The 23,894-nt window shown below is 42.2% G+C and overlaps 1 protein-coding gene across 1 annotated transcript in view; it reads right to left on the minus strand.

Annotated features, from left to right (window-relative positions):
* Positions 1-23,894, minus strand: part of LOC126235125 (E3 ubiquitin-protein ligase lubel) — a 443,689-nt gene that overhangs the window by 135,789 nt on the left and 284,006 nt on the right. The window lies entirely within an intron of this gene.

Below are 23,894 nucleotides of genomic sequence, written 5' to 3' on the forward strand. Positions count from 1 at the left end.
AAAGTGTTATCTTTTAACATACAGCCACTTTCCCTCTCCTCTGACTGGTTTTGCAATAGTATGATATTAGCTTCTGTCCCCAACTGATGTAACTGTTTTATTTTACAATTTTCTAGGTGATATACTGATAAGCAGATAAATGAGAATTGTTGTTGTTGTTCTGATCTTCAGTCCTGAGATTGGTTTGATGCAGCTCTCCATGCTAATCTATCCTGTGCAAGCTCCTTCATCTCCCAGTACTTACTGCAACCTACATCCTTCTGAATCTGCTTAGTGTATTCATCTCTTGGCCTCCCTCTACGATTTTTACCCTCCACACTGCCCTCCAATGCTAAATTTGTGATCCCTTGATGCCTCAGGACATGTCCTACCAACCGATCCCTTCTTCTAGTCAAGTTGTGCCACAAACTTCTCTTCTCCCCAATCCTATTCAGTACCTGCTCATTAGTTACGTGATCTAACCACCTAATCTTCAACATTCTTCTGTAACACCACATTTCGAAAGCTTCTATTCTCTTCTTGTCCAAACTACTTACTGTCCATGTTTCACTTCCATACATGGCTACACTCCATACAAATACTTTCAGAAACGACTTCCTGACACTTAAATCCATACTCGATGTTAACAAATTTCTCTTCTTCAGAAACGCTTTACTTGCCATTGCCAGTCTACATTTTATATCCTCTCTGCTTCAACCATCATCAGTTATTTTGCTCCCCAAATAGCAAAACTCCTTTACTACTTTAAGTGTCTCATTTCCTAATCTAATTCCCTCGGCATCACCCGACTTAATTCGACTACATTCCATTATCCTTGTTTTGCTTTTGTTGATGTTCATCTTATATCCTCCTTTCAAGACACTCTCCATTCCGTTCAACTGCTCTTTCACATCTTTTGCTGTCTTTGACAGAATTACAATGTCATCGGCGAACCTCAAAGTTTTTATTTCTTCTTCCTGGATTTTAATACCTACTCCAAATTTTTCTTTTGATTCCTTTACAGCTTGCTCAATATACAGATTGAATAACATCGGGGAGAGGCTACAACCCTGTCTCACTCCCTTCCCAACCACTGCTTCCCTTTCATGCCCCTCGACTCTTATGACTGCCATCTGGTTTCTGTACAAATTGTAAATAGCCTTCCGCTCCCTGTATTTTACCCCTGCCACCTTTAGAATTTGAAAGAGTATTAACAGGGTGAAAACAGAGTATATGTGTACAAAGGATGCTAAAGATCTATGTATTAACCTGCAAGGAGAACAACTGATGCTGGGCAAGAAACTTAAATACCTAGGCTCTTACATGCAAAGTGATGGAGGGCTGGAGGCTGAAATACAGCACAGGATAAAGAGTGGATGGATGAACTGGAGGAAACTGTGCAGAGTACTGTGTGATAAGAAGGTTAGCTGCAGAATGAAAGGATAGCTTTACAAGTCTGTGGTAAGGCCTGTGATGCTGTATAGCACAGAAACTTGGCCAATTACAAAAGCCCAAGAGAAAAGGATGGAAGTGGCAGAAAGGAAAATGTTAAGGTGGATGAGTGGGATGACACAACTAAGGAATGAGTACATCAGGGGAACAGTGAAAGTGGGGCCCATAGGGAAGAAGATCAAAGAAAGTAGGCTAAGATGGTATGGACATGTGCAGAGAAGAGGGAAGTACTACGTGGGGAGAAGAACTGATGACCCAAAAATTGAAGGACCAAGGAGAAGAAGAAGACCGAGAGCACACTCCATTTGGTCTTTCAGTTCATTGTGGTAATTTAGAAGTTCATCCTTTTTAGTTATAACATTTGTTATTTTTTGATGAAAGATGTTAAACAATTGACCTTTCATTTTATACATGACTTTGTCTATGCTACATGGTTTTACTTTGCTGCTGGACTTACTCTGCAGCTTTATTCTTTGGAATAATTTATCTTTGGTGTAAACATATGACATCACTGGTGTAGGATGTGTGTTAAATTGATTAGAGTGGATACTTTTGGCATCCATTGAGCAATCTGAGTGTTCATCAATGCCTGAACAAGACTTAACTCTGCCAATACGTCTACCTGTACTTTGTAAAGAGTGAAAGGTAGAGGTCTAAGTTCATTTATTAGTATGGCAGATATCTTGAATCAGACAGCAAGTTTTATTACAGTGCACATTCCATTGCAGATTTACAGATTTATTCTGTGTCACGGGTGTCGAGGACTGCTGGACCAAGTGAGGTTAGCGCACTGGTCTACCATTTGGGAGGATGATGGTTTGAACCCACATCCAGCCATCCTGATTTAGGTTTTTCATAATTCCCCAAGATTGCTTCAGGCAAATGCTAGGATGGTTCCTTTGAAAGGGCAAGCCAATTTCCTTTCCCATCCTCCCCTACTCCGAGCTTCTGCTCTGTCCTTAATGACCTTGATGCTCATGGGACATTAAACACTAATCTCCTCTTTCTCTTCTTCCTCCTTCTCTTTCAGACAGCTGGAGATTATGTTCCACATAGCACACTTATACTCTAGACAAAATATGCATGAAGACATAATAAGATACAGCACATATGATTATGACAATAAAGCATCTCAGTCCAAAAACCAAACATGTATGAAGCATTTCTGATAGCATCCTTTCTCATGTGCTAGGTCAACTGTACTAGCCTGTTGGGAATGTGGGACTCTCAGGGCATTTGAAATACCAAAAGAGGCTAAGTGTTCGTCACCTGGCCTCACTGTGTAGTAGAAGGATGGACTTAACTTCTGTAACTCCAAACTGACTTTACAACATAAAATGGCGCTCTATACAAATATGAAATACAACAAAGGTTAGGTATGCTAATACTAACGTAGTTAATGATCATAGTCCCACCTAATGCTCAAACAGCACTAGCACCACAAATTTCAAATTTTCGATTGCTAAAATTACATGTTCATGGAAGTATGGCAATCATACACCAAATACCAGTATGGTCATCCAGATTTACATTTCCTATGGTTACAGTCCAGATGTCAGAAATCCATTTTATTAGGTCTGCGTGCTTTTTAAAATCACATCCAACATTACTCGAACAGTCCACAGGTGTACTGCCGGTCCATAGTGTCCAAAGGGCACAATATTTTGGTGATCAGACATGTCGCCATCATCAGGTGTGCTGACGAATTGAGCACCTGAGGGTGGGCGGCCGTCTTAAATCCCCTCCCCTCACAAGGCATTCTCTCCGAGGTCAACGCCCGCATGTCAGCAGTCAGTGAGACACTGGCCTCGGCGTCTGTGGTGGCGTTGGTGTAATTGCCTCGTCCGCCCTAGTTGCCCATTCGTTTCCTTTGCTGAGCGTCTTTTTAATTAGACTCAATGCTGGTTCCCATGCCCTGCTGAGGTTGTAGCCGCAATCTGGGTTGATGAGTCCGTCCCTGATACGAAATTCGATAGCCTCTCTAACAGTCCCAGTATTTAGATGTCTGTGCCAAGACCCTGGTATGTTGGTAATCCATTTCGTGATTTTTGGACAAACAGTGTTCTGAGACCGCCGACTTGTTGGGGTACCCAAGTCGAGCATGCCTCTGATGTTCTCGGCAACGATCTTTGATGGTGTGCACTGTCTGTCCAATATAAGTCTTCCCACATTGACACGGAATCTGGTATATGCCGGCATTCCGCAAACTGAGATCGTCTTTGAGACTTCCCAATAATGCTCGCGTTTTATATGGTGGGCAAAAGACAGCTCTTACTCGGTGTTTCCTCAATATTCGTCCTATTTTCCCCGATAGTGCGCCAGTATACGGTATATAGGCAGTGACTATCTCTTTCTCCGTGACTTCTTCCGTCTCCACACGCTGTACTGTAGAGGTGGGGCAGCGAGCGCGTCTGATCTGCCATTCCGAGCACCCGTTTTTTCGGAACACAGTTTTGAGGTGTTCCAGCTCTTGGGACAGACTCTCTGCGTCAGAGATGGTGCGCGCCCTCTCCTCCAGTGTTTTTAGCACCCCATTCCTCTGCGCAGGGTGGTGGCAGCTATCCGCTTGCAAATACAGGTCGGTGTGCGTTTTCTTCGTGTACACCCCGTGGCCCAGGGTGCCATCTGCTCTTCTTCTGACCATGACGTCCAGGAATGGTAATTTTCTTTCTGCTTTGGTCTCCATAGTGAATTTGACGTCCGGATGTATGGAGTTCAGGTGTGTAAGGAAGTCTAGGAACTTGTCCCTTCCATGGGGCAAGATCAAGAACGTGTCATATACATAATGTAGAAAATAAGTAGGTTTCCATTTGGATGACGCCAAAGCTTCCTCCTCGAATTACTCCAAATAGAAATTCGTGACCACAGGTGAGAGTGGGCTCCCCATTGCGACTCCTTCTGTTTGTTCATAGTATTCTCCATTAAAGAGAAAATACATGGAGGTCAGAACGTGCTTGAAAAGGTTGGTTGTCTTCTCGTCAAATTTCTGTGCAATAAGCTCAACTGACTCTCGAAGAGGCACCCTGGTGTCTCCATGCATCCGAACATCAAATTCACTATCGAGAGTAAAGCAGACGGAGGATTACCATTCCTGGACGTCATGGTCAAAAGAAGAGTGGATGGCACCCTGGGCCACGGGGTATACAGGAAGAAAACGCACACCGACCTGTATTTGCAAGCGGATAGCTGCCACCACCCTGTGCAGGATAGCTGCCACCACCCTGTGCAGAGGAATGGGGTGCTAAAAACACTGGTGGACAAGGGGCGCACCATCTCTGACACAGAGAGTCTGCCCCAAGAGCTGGAACACCTCAAAACGGTACTACGGAAAAACAGGTACTCGGAATGGCAGATCAGACGCACTCTCCACTCGACCTCTACAGTACAGCGTGTGGAGACGCAAGAAGTCACGGAGAAAGAGATAGCCACTGCCTATATACCGTATACTGGCGCACTATCGGGGAAAATAGGACGAATATTGAGGAAACACCGAGTAGGAACTGTCTTTTGCCCACCAAATAAAGTGTCAAAGACGACCTCGGTTGGCGGATGGCCGGCATATACCAGATTCTGTGTCAGTGCGGGGAGACTTATATTGGACAGACAGTGCGCACCATCGAAGATCGTTGCCGAGAACATCAGAGGCACACTCGACTTAGGTACCCCAACAAGTAGGCGGTCGCAGAGCGCTGTTTATCCGAAAATCATGAAATGGACTACCAACTTGGCACAGACATCTAAATACTGGGACAGCGTTGTTAGAGAGGCTATCGAAATTCGTACCAGGGACGGACCCATCAACCGAGATTGCGGCTACAACCTCAGCAGGGCGTGGGAACCAGCACTGAGTCTAATTAAAAAGACGCTCAGCAAAGGAAACGAACGGGTGACTAGGGCGGACGAAACAATTACACCGACGCCACCACAGGGAGAACGCCTCGCGAGGGGAAGGGACTTAAGACGGCCGCCCACCCTCAGGTGCTCAGTTCGTCAGCGCACCTGATGATGGCGACACGTCTGATCGCCGAAATATTGTGCCCTTTGGACACTATGGACCGACAGTACACCCGTGGACTTTTCAAGAAAGAAATACCACGGGAGAAACTTAAGAATCACACATCCAACATTAATCCATGCTGAACATCTTACATCAATGCGATGCTACATTTAGAATAGTAACAGACGCAGATTTAGAGCACTTTCTGATAATCTATAATTAGTTACCATACTGCAGTGTCCATATAAGGGGCTAAAAAGAAGGCAAGGGCCAGTTGTAAGTGACACTGGATATTGAGGACACTGGAAATCATATTACTGGCTCACTGCTCATAAAACATTGACCCTAATATAAAACACACAGAGTCAAAAAGCACAAAAGGTACTTGATGTACCAGATAATGATACGTGGCTGTGATGGGTCACCTGGAAAACAAATTTCACTTATTTTGGCAGGACAGTAGTTCAAATGCCCATCCAACCGTCTACATTTAGGTTTTCTGTCATTTCTCTCACTCACTTCAGCCAAATGCTGGGAAAATTTCATTGAAAAGGAGCTTCTGATTTCTAATGAGCTTTATGTTAACATGATGTTAACCTTCCTAAGAACACCTGAGTGCACATAACATGAAAGTTCTTCTTGGAGTTCAAAATGTAAGCAATTTTTATTTCAATCTGAGCTGTGTACGAATGACATAATTCAGTTCTTACATTATTTTTGCCAGTCATTACGGTCCTGTATTTTCTTCACTATTCATACTTGTTTGTGTTCTGGAATTGCAATTGTATTAATGTTTATTTTTGTATTTTTATTTCGGCCACCATTGATTTGCATCTAGCCATGTAGAAGTTTAAGTGTGTTCTACGGAACCCTGTATGTACTATTTACTCTATATTTTGATCCTTGTTTAAACTTATGATGCTTCCTCCTTAGATGCTTTGCTTATCTGTTGTATATTATATTACGCTTTCAGATGGTTGATGATGACAATTAGTCAAATATGCAACTGCAACCACCGAAATTTGTTGGCAGTCATAAACAAAAATTGTTATGTTCTAAAGAGATATTAAACTTGACGGTTCGTGTGTGGATGCTAATGAAAACATAAGCAATGGAAAACGAAACTGGCGATCTTCTATACTGATGCTTAACAATAGCAACATTTTATTCCAGTGTAATGGATTTTTGTGAACAGTTTTAGTGAGGTTTGGCCATGAATACTGGAAAAGCATTCACATCAAATTATTTTGGGAAACCATAAAAAACTTGGCTTAAGATGATCATATGAAGGTTTCAGTGCCACACACCCTCAACAGAAAGACCACTGCAGTGTTGCCGGGCCCAATTTTTTCTGGAGATGGAGCTTAAACATTTTTGATGACACTGGAAAAGTTTCAGAAGCTATGTTAACAATAAATTGGATCTTTGCATTTACTATATACTTTTACCAGCCCTAAGTTTTAGATTCCGGTTCTAATTGCATGCACACACAGCAATTAATATGAGGACCTATCTTTCTGCTTCTAAGACAAATGTAAACGTTGCTCTTTTCAGTTTTAGGTTTATATTTCGTACCATGTGTGGTGTCACAGCCAGACACCACACGTGCTAGGTGGTAGCTTAAATCGGCCGCGGTCCTGTAGTACATGTCGGACCCGCGTGTCGCCACTGTGTGATCGCAAACCTAGCGCCACCACAAGGCAGGTCTCGAGAGACTGACTCGAACTCAGCCCAGTTGTACGGACGACAGAGCTAGCGACTAGACGTACGAAGCCTTTCTCTCTCATTAGCCGAGAGACAGAATAGCCTTCAGCTAAGTTAATGGCTACGAACTAGCAAGGCGCAATTAGCCTTACAGTGATTGTAATTTGAGTCTCACTTGTGTTCACCATAGAGATGTACAAGAAGAAATTAAAGATAAGTATATGAGAAACTCCGTTCTTTTCTTCATAGCATTAATTACGTATCCTGTTCCAGTACTTCACGCCCGTCTGCGTTAGTCTCGCGTGCCTTTTTAAGCCACCTCTATCTACAAGGTGTTGGCCCACCTGCCGACACATCACCATGATTTACCTTTTTAGCGCTGTCGTCACAGATTCAGAATCCGAATTCGCACTCGAATCTATACACGTCCAACCATCCACCACTTAGCACAAGCTTATGGTGTAACCTGTCGACACTCATATACCACCCAGTGTCTTTTATGCACTTAATCATTTACTCTCTCTTCCTTTGTTGAACTGGGAAACTAATGGAATACTTTGTTGGGCGGTGTTTGTTTCCCCTGGATAACATGGCCTTTGCCTCCAAAAATACTGTAGCGCAGTGGAAGTATTTTATTAATACTACGTATCGTTTCATCGTATAGCGACGTATCGCTATGTTTTATGTACCGGTAGCGACATTTAATATTACTACGGTTCAAATGGTGCTATATAAGGTGATTAAATTTCGACTGCACGGAACAAAATGGTTCAAATGGCTCTGAGCACTATGGGACTCAACTGCTGTGGTCATAAGTCCCCTAGAACTTAGAACTACTTAAACCTAACTAACCTAAGGACAGCACACAACACCCAGCCATCACGGGGCAGAGAAAATCCCTGACCCCGCCGGGAATCGAACCCGGGAACCCGGGCGTGGGAAGCGAGAACGCTACCGCACGACCACGAGATGCGGGCAATGCACGGAACACTGAAGCGTACTTTACTGCTACATGAATACAGATCACTGTTCCCACAGCTGCAGTTGGCAAGCTAAGTTGTGATTTCAAAAAATATGATAAAAGGAATTTTCATTTTTTGGTAAGAATTTTATTTAATCATGTACATCAATGTTATCACCTTTAAAATCGTTTACATTAGATATTACACAATTATGCCACACTTATGGAATTCTAGCTTTGGGATAGCTTCTAGCTCAATGATGCGTTTTTGATCACATCTGTGTTTGTAAAACGACGGCCCTGTAAGATCACATTATTTTTGGGGAACAGGAAAAAGTCAAATGGGGTCGTCCGTGCGGAATATGGAAGCAGAGACGTCATTACAGTATTGTTTTTGGTAAAAAATTCACGAACACGTTAAGTGTGAGTAGGTACATGATAGTGGCGCAAAAAACATGAATTGTTTCGCCACAAATCCAGAGATGCCTTTTTTTTCCCTTTTCATTGATCTTGTAGGTAAGGTCGTTCGACCTTGTGACAAGAACTCATGCTACACTAAGTCGTTAAAATCGAAGGACGAAGTTAGCATAAAGTTCACATTTAACAGAATCTGTCAAATTTTTTTTCGATACTGAGGATCCAGAAAACTCCCACTGGAACAAGTGAGCCTTAGTTTCTACGTCAAATCCTTAAACAAATGTTTCATTCACCAGTTATGAGACGATTCAGTAGTTCTGCATTGTTGTTGACGTCATCTGGCGACTACTGAGCAACTTACATTCGCCGATGTTGTTGTTCAAAATTCAACAACTTTTGAACAAATTTAGATGTCACGCGATTCGTCAACAGCAATTTTCTGATTGTGATTAGAAGATCGTTCTTAATTTATTTCGCGGGTTTATCGGTTGACGACATGCTGGAATGTCCAGGGCAATCGTCATCTTCCCATTTGCGACCTTCATCGACATTCTCATACCACTCGTAAACCCTTTTTTGCTCATAGCAGACTCATCAAAAAAGTTTTAAAACTTTGCTGCCCTATATTTCGTTCCTACAGCAGGATTTAATACAAACTATCTGGTACATTTTTATATTAAAAATCATCGCCGATTCGACAGCTGACACAGACTAAATATCTCATATGGCTAACATAGTACAGATACTTTTCAGACATGCTCATCAAGAAAACAACAAAAAATTGCGCGTATCGGACTAAAACAATGAGTGAAGTTGCAAAATTCCCGTTATTTTTAGAGCATACCATTAAATTTGAATAAGGCGGATCTTCCCCCCTACGCAGTGTGCCTCTCTCCGCACAATCAACGTGCGATGCTGAGTTTCTTTTTCCGGTCTCCTCTCGCAAATCAGCAATGCTTACATTCTTTACGAGTGTACACATCGCTGTCCTTAAGTGAAATTCACATGCAGAACATCCGAGAATGTCTTGAATGATATAACAGGATGTAAGTGACTCCCCCACGAACGATGTAGCACGGCGATTTCATTCTCTTCAAGTTAAACAAAATTTCGTATTTTCTAGAATACTTAAAATCGAAGGATCTTTAGAAATTTCGAAGTACCTAACAGCCTTACTGAACAACTAAACCAACAGATCTATACAGGGTGGTCCATTGATAGTGACCGGGCCAAATATCTCACGAAATAAGCATCAAACGAAAGAACTACAAAGAACGAAACTCGTCTAGCTTGAAGAGGGAAACCAGTTGGCGCTATGGTTGGCCCGCTAGATGGCGCTGCCATAGGTCAAACGGATATCTACTGCGGTTTTTTTAAAAATAGGAACCCCCATTTTTTATTACATGTTCGTGTAGTACGTAAAGAAATATGAATGTTTTAGTTGGACCACTTGTTTCGCTTTGTGATAGATGGCGCTGTAACAGTCACAAACGTATAAGTACGTGGTATCACGTAACATTCCGCCAGTGCGGACGGTATTTGCTTCGTGATACATTACCCGTGTTAAAATGGACCATTTACCTGATTGCGGAAAAGGTCCATGTTGCTCGGTATCCTGGACGACATCATCCAAGTGTCCGGACCGTTCGCCGGATAGTTACGTTATTTAAGGAAACAGGAAGTGTTCAGCCACATGTGAAACGTCAACCACGACCTGCAACAAATGATGATGACCAAGTAGGTGTTTTAGCTGCTGTCGCGGTTAATCCGCACATCGGTAGCAGACAAATTGCGCGAGAATCGGGAATCTCAAAAACGTCGGTGTTGAGAATGCTACATCAACATCGATTGCACCCGTACCATATTTCTATGCACCAGGAATTGCATGGCGACGACTTTGAACGTCGTGTACAGTTCTGCCACTGGGCACAAGAGAAATTACGGGACGATGACAGATTTTTTGCGCGCGTTCTATTTAGCGACGAAGCGTCATTCACCAATAGCGGTAACATAAACCGGCATAATATGCACTATTGGGCAACGGAAAATACACGATGGCTGCGACAAGTGGAAAATCAGCGACATTGGCGGGTTAATGTATGGTGCGGCACTATGGGAGGAAGGATAATTGGCCCCCATTTTATCGATGGGAATCTAAATGGTGCAATGTATGCCGATTTCCTACGTAATGTTCTACCGATGTTACTACAAAATGTTTCACTGCATGACAGAATGGCGATGTACTTCCAACACGACGGATGTCCGGTACATAGCTCGCGTGCGGTTGAAGCGGTATTGAATAGCATATTTCATGACAGGTGGATTGGTCGTCGAAGCACCGTACCATGGCCCGCACATTCACCGAATCTGACGTCCACGGAGTTCTTTCTGTGGGGAAATCTGAAGAATATTTCCTATCGTGATCCACCGACAACGCCTGGCAACATGCGTCAGCGCATTGTCAATGCATGTGCGAACATTACAGAAGGCGAACTGCTTGCTGCTGAGAGGAATGTCGTTACACGTATTGCCAAATGCATTGAGGTTGAGGGACATCATTTTGAGCATTTATTGCATTAATGCGGTATTTACAGGTAATCACGCTGTAACAGTACGCGTTCTCAGAAATGATAAGTCCACAAAGGTTCGTGTATCACATTGGAACAACCGAAATATAATGTTCAAACGTAACTACTTTCTGTATTTTAATTTACAAAAAAACCTACCTGTTACCAACTGTTCGTCTAAAATTGTGAGCCATATGTTTGTGACTATTACAGCGCCATCTATCACAAAGCGAAAAAAGTGGTCCAACTAAAACATTCATATTTCTTTACGTACTACACGAATATGTAATAAACAATGTGGGTTCATATTTAACAAAACGCAGTTGATATCCGTTTGACCTATGGCAGCGCCATCTAGCGGGCCAATCATAGTGCCATCTGGTTTCCCTCTTCGAGCTATACAAGTTTCGTTCTTTGTAGTTTTTTGGTTTGACGCTTATTTCGTGAGATATTTGGCCAGGTCACGATCAATGGACCACCCTGTATAGATCTGTTGGTTTCGTTGCTCAGTAAGGCTGTTAGGTACTTCGAAATTTCTAAAGATCCTTCGATTTTAAGTATTCTAGAAAATACGAAATTTTGTTTAACTTGAAGAGAATGAAATCGCCGTGCTACATCGTTCGTGGGGGAGTCACTTACATCCTGTTATATCATTTAAGACATTCTCGGATGTTCTGCATGTGAATTTCACTTAAGGACAGCGATGTGTACACTCGTAAAGAATGTAAGCATTGCTGATTTGCGAGAGGAGACCGGAAAAAGAAACTCAGCATCGCACGTTGATTGTGCGGAGAGAGGCACATTGCGTAGGGGGGAAGATCCGCCTTATTCAAATTTAATGGTATGCTCTAAAAATAACGGGAATTGTGCAACTTCACTCATTGTTTTAGTCCGATACGCGCAATTTTTTGTTGTTTTCTTGATGAGCATGTCTGAAAAGTATCTGTACTATGTTAGCCATATGAGATATTTAGTCTGTGTCAGCTGTCAAATCGGCGATGATTTTTTAATATAAAAAGGTATCAGATAGTTTGTATTAAATCCTGCTGTAGGAACGAAATATAGGGCAGCAAAGTTTTAAAACTTTTTTGATGAGTCTGCTATAAGCAAAAAATGGTTTACGAGTGGTATGAGAATTTCGATTTGTAACATCATCTTGGTTACAATTGCTGGGAGCTGCTGTGTCTTCCGATGATACAAAACGTAGCCTACACAAACGGGCGGCGAGCTGCCTAGTAATCATATGCAACTAACTGACAATCAGCAGGGCCGCTGGCAGTGAGCGGCGCGCCTAGGGGGCGGCAAATGCAGACAAATCGCTTCGATCGGATTCGTTTCAATGTCTCCATATCTGCATGACATAATTATTTAATCCTCTCCTAAGAATGCAGTCTATATCTGGTTGTTCGAATTAAAATACGAAACGTCTATATGTTGGAACCTCATTTACAACGGCGGGTATTCCTACTTGCGAAGGATCGTCTCCAATGGAGATTACTGAGTAGAAGGTGACAGAGTCGGCCTTTAGATTCTGGTTCCTGTGCAGGGAACCCCCGCGGCTTCTCGGCTGGTGCGTTTGACTGGCGGAACTCCGCTCTCCATTCACTTGTTCCGAGCCGTTAGCACGATACACAAAGCCGCACATTGTTGATTGCTGCAACTTGAGAATGCTATCAGTGCATATTATTTTTAGTTTTATAAAATACAAGAGGAGAATGAAGCGTCAATATGGTGAGTACGGTTCTCTATTTTCATTGTACTAATTTCTAATACTAAATATTCCCTGTTTTATTGTCCGTTTTAACACTTTAATTGCTGACAGCAGTGTCTATACAGAAATTTAAACACTCGGTCGGACGTAAAGTTCTCCATAAGTGCCACAATTCACCTTTGACATTAGAAATTAAATTTTCGCTGAAGTTTATAACATTTGTGCTGCGATCAGTTAGGCTAATGTTACTGTAATTTCCTTCCCTATTGCGTTTTCGGAGTGACCGTATTTTTATTAGTAATGCCACTTGGAAAACGTCATTTATACGAAGTAAGTAACTGTATGAACGAAGGACTTTTAAACAATAATAGCACAGTTAATTCTAAAAGTAATGTAGGCATGTTTATCTCCTTTTAAGGATGGAAGAAGTAATTTTTTGCCAGTACGGATTTTATTCTTGTGGTAAACTGACTTTATGAAATTTTGGCAGTAATATGATCATGATTTCTAGCTTTCTGATTTCTGATCTATCATAAATAGGTTCGTATATAAAATCAGTAGTCTTGGCGAATTTTGCCGCCCTGTAGGATAAATTCAGTGCCCCCGCCCCGTACTAAAAACTAAACTCCTACCGAACAGGCCAAGAACGCCGCCGTGTCATCCTCAGCCCACAGGCGACAATGGATGCGGATATGGTCAGTACACCGCTCAGTTTCCGAGACCGGAGCAGCTACTTCTCAATCAAGTAGCTCCTCAGTTCGCCTCACAAGGGCTGAGTGCACCCAGCTTGCCAACAGCGGTCGGCAGACCGGATGGTCACCCATCTAAGTGCTGGCCCAGCAAGACAGCGCTTAACTTGGGTGATCTGACGGGAAACGGTGTTACCACTGCGACAAGGCCGCTGGCCCCCGCCCCGTACACCTGCATATATTATGTAATTTTCATTCGTTTTGTCATTGATACATGACTTGCTACTTTCACATATTACACTGTCTGACACACACGAGCTTTTGATGTCATTATCCTACGTCATTAATATCAGAAATATCCAAAACGAGTTTTGCTCCGTTTTATTTATATACCAACACGCGTTGGAAAAGAACTGACGTAATTTTAATGTAATTCATCGCTTGCATTAGAAGATAAATTGTATAATTTTTTACGAAGCCTAAAGTGTCTTGTAGCACAGTAGAACATGATCACCAGTCGCCACTCGCTATAGCCTCAAGATGCAGCCGTTCATTCAAAGGAGAGGTGGCTTCCGTAACAAACGATCAACAATAGAGAAACAGTATGTTGTGTTTTTTAACAGACGATCAACAATAGAGAAACAGTATGTTGTGTTTTTTACTGGTTGCTTATCGTCTCCAGTACATCACCGATATTCTCATTGTTAAACCTAACCGTGTATGGACGCAACGTCAGCGAAAAGTAAATCCTCATTTTCCAATAAATTGGCGACACTATTTACCAACGTTAAAACAGAACAGAAAGTACATCCCGTATTACGTTAACATACAGAAAATTGGTTCCGTATTTAGATAGAGTAATTCCCTCCGCCTTACTGGCTCTGTTGCCAGCTGTAACCTAAATTAATAAACTCTTTGTAAAAATTAAGAGACATTGCACAGCGTTATCGACCACGTTCTGAATTCAAGTCTCTTATACGGCGGAAAATCAACGAGAGTGTCAGAAGTGGAAGGAAATATATATACGCTCTAAAATGCCTACAGTCACACAAAATAGAGTATTATAGAACAGAAGAGTGATCATTTCATTTAGTTGTAAATTTGTTCAACCAACTACCAACAAATAATTTCATTAGTTTCACCCAAAAATTGTTCCAGGAACCATAGAAAACAAAAAAATCTTCTGGTACTCAGTTTCGTAATCAGAAACGAGATAAGGAAAGGCAGAAAGAAAAACTAGTAGTTTCTATTACGAAATTTTTGACCAAATCTGTAAACGACGGTCAAGAAACTCTTGCCTCTGCCACGTGCTCGACGTCTGGATCTGAAACTACGGAAGCAAGGGAAAACAAGACATGCTACGCTCCTACTCCCTCTGATGGTCTCAACGAAAGCACTGACACATGTTATGTTGCCGCTGAAGAATCTTCAAGCAGTACAGCGGCAGTTTGTGAGAGTCTGAGAGCGAAGACCTGGGGCTGTGGCCTCTTAATACTAATAGTGATATTGTTAATATTTTAGTTGGACGTGGTTCTGTTCAAGTACATAATCATACTTATCCTATTAATAACGAGGTAAGAAAGTTTGCTGACACTATTACAGACACCTTTCTAACGGCGAAAAAGTTAAAAGAGACTGGCTTCTTTACTCTTTATCAAAGGATTCAGTGTTGTAAAATGTTTGGCAAAAGTGTAAGTTGTCTAACTTTTCATAACTGGGATTTACAGTCTTGTGAAATTTCTTGAAAGACATCATGTTTACGCCAATGACTGTTAAACTTTTTATTTCCACTATTGCAATTTCGGCCTTAGGCCATTATCAAAAATGGTTCAAATGGCTCTGAGCACTATGCGACTTAACTTCTGTGGTCATCAGTCGCCTAGAACTTAGAACTAATTAAACCTAACTAACCTAAGGACATCACACACACCCATGCCCGAGGCAGGATTCGAACCTGCGACCGTAGCGGTCACGCGGTTCCAGACTGAAGCGCCTTTAACCGCACGGCCACACCGGCCGGCCATTATCAAGTGCAGATGTTTTCGATGTAAGCCATGTCTACTTTATACAAGCTGACACATTTATATGTCGTTGTCATTTGCTGTTATAGAGTTAGCAGCATTACGAATGTATATAACAGCAAATCACAACGACATATAAATGTGTCAGCTTGTATAAGGTAGACAGGCAAAACATCTGCACTTGATAATTACCTAAGGTCGAAATTGCAATAGTGGAAATAAAAAGTTTAACAGTCACTGGCGTAAACATGATGTCTTTCATGTAAGTAGTCTGTCTGATATGAATGGATTTTCAGATTAGTAGCATTTATCATCGACTCTGGAAAGAAACGAAAAAAGTTATTCCTAAAGTGAAAATGTGAAGTCATGGATACAACTGAATAATATGTTACAAACAAAGTACACAATAAATCAGTCGCAACCAAGACTAATAGAGAAGGAAAAAAGGCACTGGTGTGATGTACTAGAAAGGATTATTGCAGTTATTAAGTTTTTTGTCGCGACAATGTCTGGCTTTTCGCGGTTCTTCCAAAAAAATATATGAACATGATAATGGAATTTTTTTTAAAAGCGAGAACATATTCGCAGAACTGAACCAAAATCTGACTCAAGTCGGATGGGTATTGCCCACTATATAGAAGATCACATTCAAAATGAAATTCGTGATTTACTAGGCACAATGATGAAAATATTTTGAATAAAGTAAGAGAATCTAAATATTTTTCCATCATATTAGACTGCATACCAGATGCAAGCCATAGAGAACAAATAACAGTTATATTTAGGCACGTTTATCTAAATCACACAGACAAGGAAGTAGAGATGCACTGACTCCCAGCGAGGAAACAATGGGAATCCAAGATAGATAGACTAAGATCCAGAAAGTGGTGAAAGAGGCAGCAGAAGACATAATCGGTATGAGAAGAAATGCAATAAATGAGTGGTTTGATGATGAATGCAGGCTAGTAATAGAATGTAAAAATGCTGCAAGACTGAGAATGATACAGGGAGAAACAAGAAGAAACGTGGATGTGTACAAAGATTTAAGATCCAATGCCCAAAGAAAATGCAAGAAAAAGAAATGGCTGAAATCAAGGTCTAAAGAGATAGAAGAATTAAAGGAACAGAGTGAAACGAAGAAATTCTATCACGCCGTGGTAAAGATGAGAAAAAATTTTCAACCCAAACAAAATGCATGCAGAAATAGAAACGACGAGATAATAAGAGATGGACAAGAAACATTGCAAAGTTGGGCAGAATACTTTGAAGTTATGCTCAACAAAAACTCAGATCAGGCCCCAAGAGGTACACAGGAACAGGAAAAGAACAAAGAGGCACGAGAAATTGAAAGGGATGAGGCACAAAACCCAACAGTGGTGGAAGTGGAAACAGTGATAAATAAACTAAAAAATAACCATGCAATCAGTGAAGATTGGATCGTGTCAGAACTAATCAAATCAGGGGGACAACCTCTAAGACGTGAAATATTTAAACTAATCAAGAACATATGGATAAATGAAAGCAATCCGGAGGAGTGCAATACTGGAATAATATGCCCAATATAGAAGATAGAAGAAAAACTCAATTGTGAAAACTATAGAGGCATAACGCTACTAAATACAGCAAATAAGATTTTCTCTGGAGTGCTGAACGAAAGAATAAAGAATACCTATGTGCATTCCGACCAAACAGAGGTACATCTGACTAGATGTTTGTTGTTAATGGAAACATTTTATGAATATGATATAGATCTACACTTCCTGTTCGTTGACTTTAAACAAGATTTCGATAGTATTAATAGACCAGTATTATATAAAGGGCTGAAAGAATTGGCCATCTGTGATACACTGAGAAGGTTAGTGAATAACAAAATGACCAGGCAGTTTGACTTTGAGGATGGAGTGAAACAGGGCGATGGCCTCTCTGTGACCCTGTTTAACTTAGCACTGCATAGTATCATACAAAAAGTAGATAAAAGAGGAACAATAATGATGAAGCCCAGCCAGATATGCGCACATGCAGATGATATTGCCATCGTGACAAGGGATGTAACGTCGCTGAAAGAAATATATGGACAAATGGAAGTATAAGCAACAAGAATTGAGCTTAATGTAAATGAAAGCAAGACAAAATATATGGTTATGTCCAGTTCTGAAGCTAGAAGAACACCACAGGACCTGAAGATCTCTGATAAATGCTTCAAAGCTGTTAGATGATTCCATTATTTAGGTGTCCTCCTAACCATTGATAACAGTATGAGACAACGTATTAGAGAAAGGATACAAGCAGGAAACAAAGCCTAGTATGCAAACCTAAAGTTACTCAAGAATTCTCTAATTACTAGAACAACTAAATTGAGAGTATACTATTCCTTTGTGCGACCTGTTGCCACATATGGATCAGAAATGTGGACAATGACAGAAGAAGACAGTGACAGCTTAAGGGCATTTGAAACGAAAATCTTAACGAAAAATCTATGGGCCTGTGAGAGAGAGTGAGATACAATCATGAAATACTTGCTTATACAAGGGAAAGATATAGTGAAATTTAACAAATCTCAAAGAATAAGTTGGTTAGGACATGTGGAGAGGATGATGGAAGACAGGATGCCCGAACAAATAATGAATGCCAGATCGTATTCCACCAGAAGGAAGGGAAGACCAAGAGCTAGATGGATGGACAATGTGGTGGCTGATCTTGCCAAGACGGGCATCTATGTATAGAAGAAGAAGGCTGAGATCAGTGAGCGCCGAAGAAGAAGAAGTCTTTAATAAGAGTGTGAAAAAAAATTGGGGGGGGGGGGGGGGGTCGCGGCAAAATCTGGTTTGCACGCGGGCGCCATGGGGATAAGCAGCAGGCCTGTGAGTCGCGGCTATAGTTCAATTCTTTTATCTTGGCGGCTCGCGCATGCCCGCCAGACGCGGGAGATTGCTGCATTGCCAGTTGCACGCGCCAAGAGAAGCAGCGCCATATTATAGTATAGATAGCAAACTTACGTTTAGGAGGGAGCGCGCAGTTTATGAAGTAAAGCCACCACAGCCACATTAACCCTTTCGCTGCTACAGAGGCGTGCTCTCCGCATTCCGCGCTGTGCGCGATTTTGTCATCACTGCACTGCTCGCCTGTGCAGTCACATGGTGTTCCGACTGCTTTGACACCCTTATCATTCGATTTCACAAAAACTATTGGGCCCAATTTGATTTTTACATATCTTCTTGACTGATATTCTCCCCCCATAAATGACTTAATTTTGTTTCGATGTTCAACGCAGTTATTGTGCAGCATTAAATGTAGTAAACTATTGCACGAAATTTTGAGGAGTTTGCAGATGTAAAAGTCCACAGCGTATACTTTCCGTATGGTCGATTGTAGTTGCCACTAGAAATTTCAAAAAATTACATTCAAACGAATGAAATTCATGAAGTAAGACACATCGATATTGTTTTTAAATAAAGAACATATTAAGCAGCGAATACGGTTTGAACTCAGAACCTTCTGCTTGGCTGACAAACACCTTAACCATTACACTAACACAGCTCGACATTCAACAGGGTTCCTGGAGGACTTTAAAGAGTCATGCAAAACACCGACGAACACTGTTGGTATGACTATGAATTACTCACGTTTCGTCGAAGTACAATAGGAAATAAACCATTACCGCTGTTCTTTATTGCGATAAAGCAGTTAGTGAGAATGAATTTCCTTGCTATCGCTTGAATTAAGAGGCTTATTGCTTGTTTGGCTTAATTAATTAATAGAATATGAAGCAATTGGTATAAAGAATGCTTTTCCAAACATTCTTTTATAGAATGTCTGCTATCAAGAAATTGCTTTTGTTCAGTTACTTTATTTATGACTGAACGTTTCTAAAACTGAAGACACTCGTCCATGCTCTGCACTGCAGTCGAACTCTGGCAACGTCTTTCTCTGTTCATTGGCTGACTGTGTTTTGTGACGTCAGATGCGCATAACGAACCTAAACTCGGCCGCCGTCGTAAATGACGCGCACTTTAGCGTCCAGAGATGGTGCAACAAGGCGAGGACTATCTTATGCTTCCGTCTTACCTCATACATATAGTTCCAAAGAGGACAGCCCTCTGCCATACTCAGACATAAGCGACACGCGGTTCCACTCAGCGGAGTTGTGGCCATCGCACAGCTTGGGAAGGGTCTTCGTCTTGCTCAAGGTTTTCAAGTGGGTCTGCCTCAAACAAGCCATGTCGCCATAGAATTATCTTCGGCGCTAGGAGCAGTTCGGGTTCCGCCAACGTGTCGACAGAAAATGGTTCAAATGGCTCTGAGCACTATGGGACTCAACTGCTGTGGTCATAAGTCCCCTAGAACTTAGAACTACTTAAACCTAACTAACCTAAGGACATCACACACACCCATGCCCGAGGCAGGATTCGAACCTGCGACCGTAGCAGTCGCACGGTTCCGGACTGCGCGCCTAGAACCGCGAGACCACCGCGGCCGGCTGTCGACAGAACATCAACTTCTGTGGCTGGTTAAGACTTTGGTGCGATGGAACGCCGCGAGTATCTCGGTGCAGTGTTTCTATAGCTCGTTCGCGGAGAAGAAACAACAGAGTTAACATTCTGAATCACGTGCTAGTGACGTCACATTAACAGCTGTTGCCAGGAGTAGACACAAGCGCGCGATTCCTTCAGTGCAGGCTATTGTCGCCTTGTGCTCTACTGTTAAACGTGTCGCCGAAATTGTGTAATTGTGTGCATTGTAAGTAAGGAAATGCAAGTATTACACATGTTTTTTATGCATTTTGTCTTCTACTTCTGTACTGATATTTTCTCTTCTGTTTCCTCCAGTGTTAAACATCAAAATGTTAAGTTCTACCGAAAGTGCGAAACATGATGGCAATCTCAGCCCCCCCCCCCCCCTAAAAAACGAGTGAGAAGCTCAGCATTAAGCAGTTCAGAGAAGAAAACGATTCTGAATTTGTACAAGACAGAGTGTAATTTACTTTCAACGACAATAACTTCAGAAATTGTTGCTAAAACTACACATTCCACTGGGGTCGGCGGCTCGTCTGTATATCGAGTGTTTCGCGAACATAAATCTAATCTCACTTTGATATCACCAAAGAAAGACAGGACTCACAAAAAAGTCGGAATGTTGACGACTTCGACAGAAACGCCATAAGGAGGAAAGTGAACTGCCTACCATTGATAAAGTCCTCGCTTCCGTTATCGAAGATCCAGATCAGCCGGACTTCAGAAAAACAACATTTCACTCTCTTGAAAAGAGATAAATTTCAGGTACGTTAATCGTCGGCGCAAAAGCATGCCGATGGACGAAAAAGAGATCATTCTATGGAAAAGGTGTTGTTTAAGGACTATATAATCAGCACGCCTGGAAGGTAGGACAATTTATTACTCGAACGAGACCTGGCTAAATGCAGGCCGCTCCTACGCGGAAAAAATCTGTATAGGTGATCAGTATCTTCAGCTAAGGAAGCCTTTCTGTCTTGATTGTCTACAGGAAACAAAGTGCCATCTGGGAAAGGAAAACGACGAATTAGATTAGGAAATGAGACACTTAAAGTAGTAAAGGAGTTTTGCTATTTGGGGAGCAAAATAACTGATGATGGTTGAAGTAGAGAGGATATAAAATGTAGACTGGCAATGGCAAGGAAAGCGTTTCTGAAGAAGAGAAATTTGTTAACATCGAGTATAGATTTAAGTGTCAGGGAGTCGTTTCTGAAAGTATTTGTATGGAGTGTAGCCATGTAAGGAAGTGAAACGTGGACGATAAATAGTTAGGACAAGAAGGGAATAGAAGCTTTCTAAATGTGGTGCTACAGAAGAATGCTGAAGAGTAGATGGGTAGATCACATAACTAATGAGGAGGTATGGGATAGAATTGGGAAGAAGAGGAGTTTGTGGCACAACGTGACTAGAAGAAGGGATTGGTTGGTAGGGCATATTCTAGGCATCAAAGGATCACCAATTTAGTACTGGAGGGCAGCGTCGAGGGTAAAAATCGTAGAGGGAGGCCAAGAGATGAATACACTAAACAGATTCAGAAGGATGTAGGTTGCAGTAGGTACTGGGAGATGAAGAAGCTTGCGCAGGATAGAGTAGCATGGAGAGCTGCATCAAACCAGTCTCTGGACTGAAGACCACAACACAACTACCACGCTGACCACAAGTTTGGTAAGGAGTTCTCGTGGTAGGCCGTTCCATTTCACCACCAGCAGGATTGACAACTGCTGGGTAGTTGTTGGTGCTGTAATACGTCTCTTCAAGGCTTCACACATGTGCTCAATGGGGCTAAAGAAACAGCCGGGCCAGTCCATTTGTCGAATACCTTTCTGTTTCGAGAGCTCCTGCAACTGCAGTGTGATGATGTGGTCGCACATTGTCATCCACAAAAATGGACTCACTGCTGAATGCGCCCCCAAAAAGCGTTTGTGGGGAAGGAGTACCATGTGTCAATGACGTTGACTGGCGAGTGTGGCATGTTCAAAGATTTGGAGGTCAGTACACCCATGCAACATTATGCCTCCCAGCACCAGAACACCTGGACCACCAAAACGATCACGTTCGACAATGCTGGATGTACCCTCAAGTGGGAAGTGGTGGGAACACATAAAACACATAATGCACCTAGCAACATTGTCGAACATGATCATTGCAGTGGTCCAGATGTTATGGTCTGGGGGGAAATATGTATGGGTGTACTGACCTGCAAATCTTTGAACTCGGTACCCTCACCAGTCAATTTTACTATGACACTGCAATCCTTCCCCATGCGCGTCTTTCCAGGGCTGCATTCAGCCCTGACTTCATTTTTATGGATGACAATGCACGACCGCATCGAACTGCACAGGTGGAGGGATCTTCAAACGAAAGGATTTTCAGCGAATAGACTGGTCTCCCCGTACCTTCGACTTAAATCCCATCAAGGAAGTGTGTGACGTATTGCGGAACGTCCACATGCACTAACGACTATACAGCAATTGTCAGTCGCGCCTGTGGGGGAATGGAACTCTCTACCACAAGAGCTCCGTGCCAACCTTGTGGAACGTTGCAGAGCATGCGTGGCCATCCCTATTAATAACCGTGTTCCGTCTTTTGTAATGTCCAGCGGAACATCATAAACCGCGGTAATTTCAGTGTAACTGTTGTCTTCGAATACAAATGTCATTTCTCTTCGTCTCATTGTGCATTTCTTTCAGTTACCTTCTGTACTATACTGGCTCAGTTCTTCCTGTGTATGATACAAGTTATACCCAGCTACATTGACTGGCAATGACACAACGTGCGAAAATTACTTTTGTCCTTATGTTTTGCACATCAGTGGTTTTCTTTTAGTAAATTATTTTAATTGGTGCTAATCTGTGTTGTCTCATACATTTTTGATTAGCTCCTGCCTAATCCTATTTGACCATGTGACGAGGCTGTATAATTTCTGCGTAGAAGCAAAGTATCTCATAACAGTTTTTCTCAATACAAAAGGAACAAACTGACTACAGTATTCATACGTAAATGCTGGAGTCAGCACTAAAACGCCGACTGTGTTATGGAAGGGGGGGGGGGGGGAGGCGGGGGATGTCGGGCTTGGTGGCCTAGCGGTAAAGCAGGTGTCTAGAAAGTGAGAGGTCGGTGGACTGAATCCCAGCTGGACCTGTATCTGCCTTTAATCTAAGTTTCACCTCTCAATGATGTGAACAGCCATCAGGAACGAAACGTAGTTCGTAATTCACATTAAACTGTAGGCCCTCTTTTCCCAGTTGGATAAGTGAAGAAGATTGGGGACACGCAAGCCGCTGAAACAGCATCCACGGACCGACACGAAATTATTATTATTATTGTGGCGGTAGCGATAGTGAAGAAGTGTGATAATTTCGCTCTTTTTACTGCTTCCGAGTTTGGTGTTATTGAAACTGGAAGAATGATACTTGATTTGGGCCGGCCGATGTGAGCGAGCGGTTCTAGGCGCTTCAGTCCGGAACCGCGCTGCTGCTACGGTCGCAGGTTCGAATCCTGCCTCGGGCATCGATGTGTGTGATGTCCTTAGGTTACTTAGGTTTAAGTAGCTCTAAGTCTAGGGGACTGATGACCTCAAATGTTAAGTCCCATAGTGCTTCGAGCCATTTGAACTTGATTTGTGCAGGCTAGAGTGCGGTGCAAATTAGACGAGTAAAAAGAAATTTTAAACATCATGTATAAGGCTCCGCCGATTTTCGAACAATGTCTTTTGGGTCGTGCGAATTCGAGCATAACTATGAGTAATGATTTAAGGACACCTTTCCACACGATCACAACTGACAAAGCAAGGAAAGACCGCCAAACATGGAAACATATTAATCATTTTGATTTGTTAAATTTTTCCGTCACGTAGTCGTAATAATCGACTATTTGGAGCTGTATGTT

Source organism: Schistocerca nitens, chromosome 2 (genome assembly GCF_023898315.1).
Source record: "Schistocerca nitens isolate TAMUIC-IGC-003100 chromosome 2, iqSchNite1.1, whole genome shotgun sequence".
NCBI lineage: Eukaryota > Metazoa > Arthropoda > Insecta > Orthoptera > Acrididae > Schistocerca > Schistocerca nitens.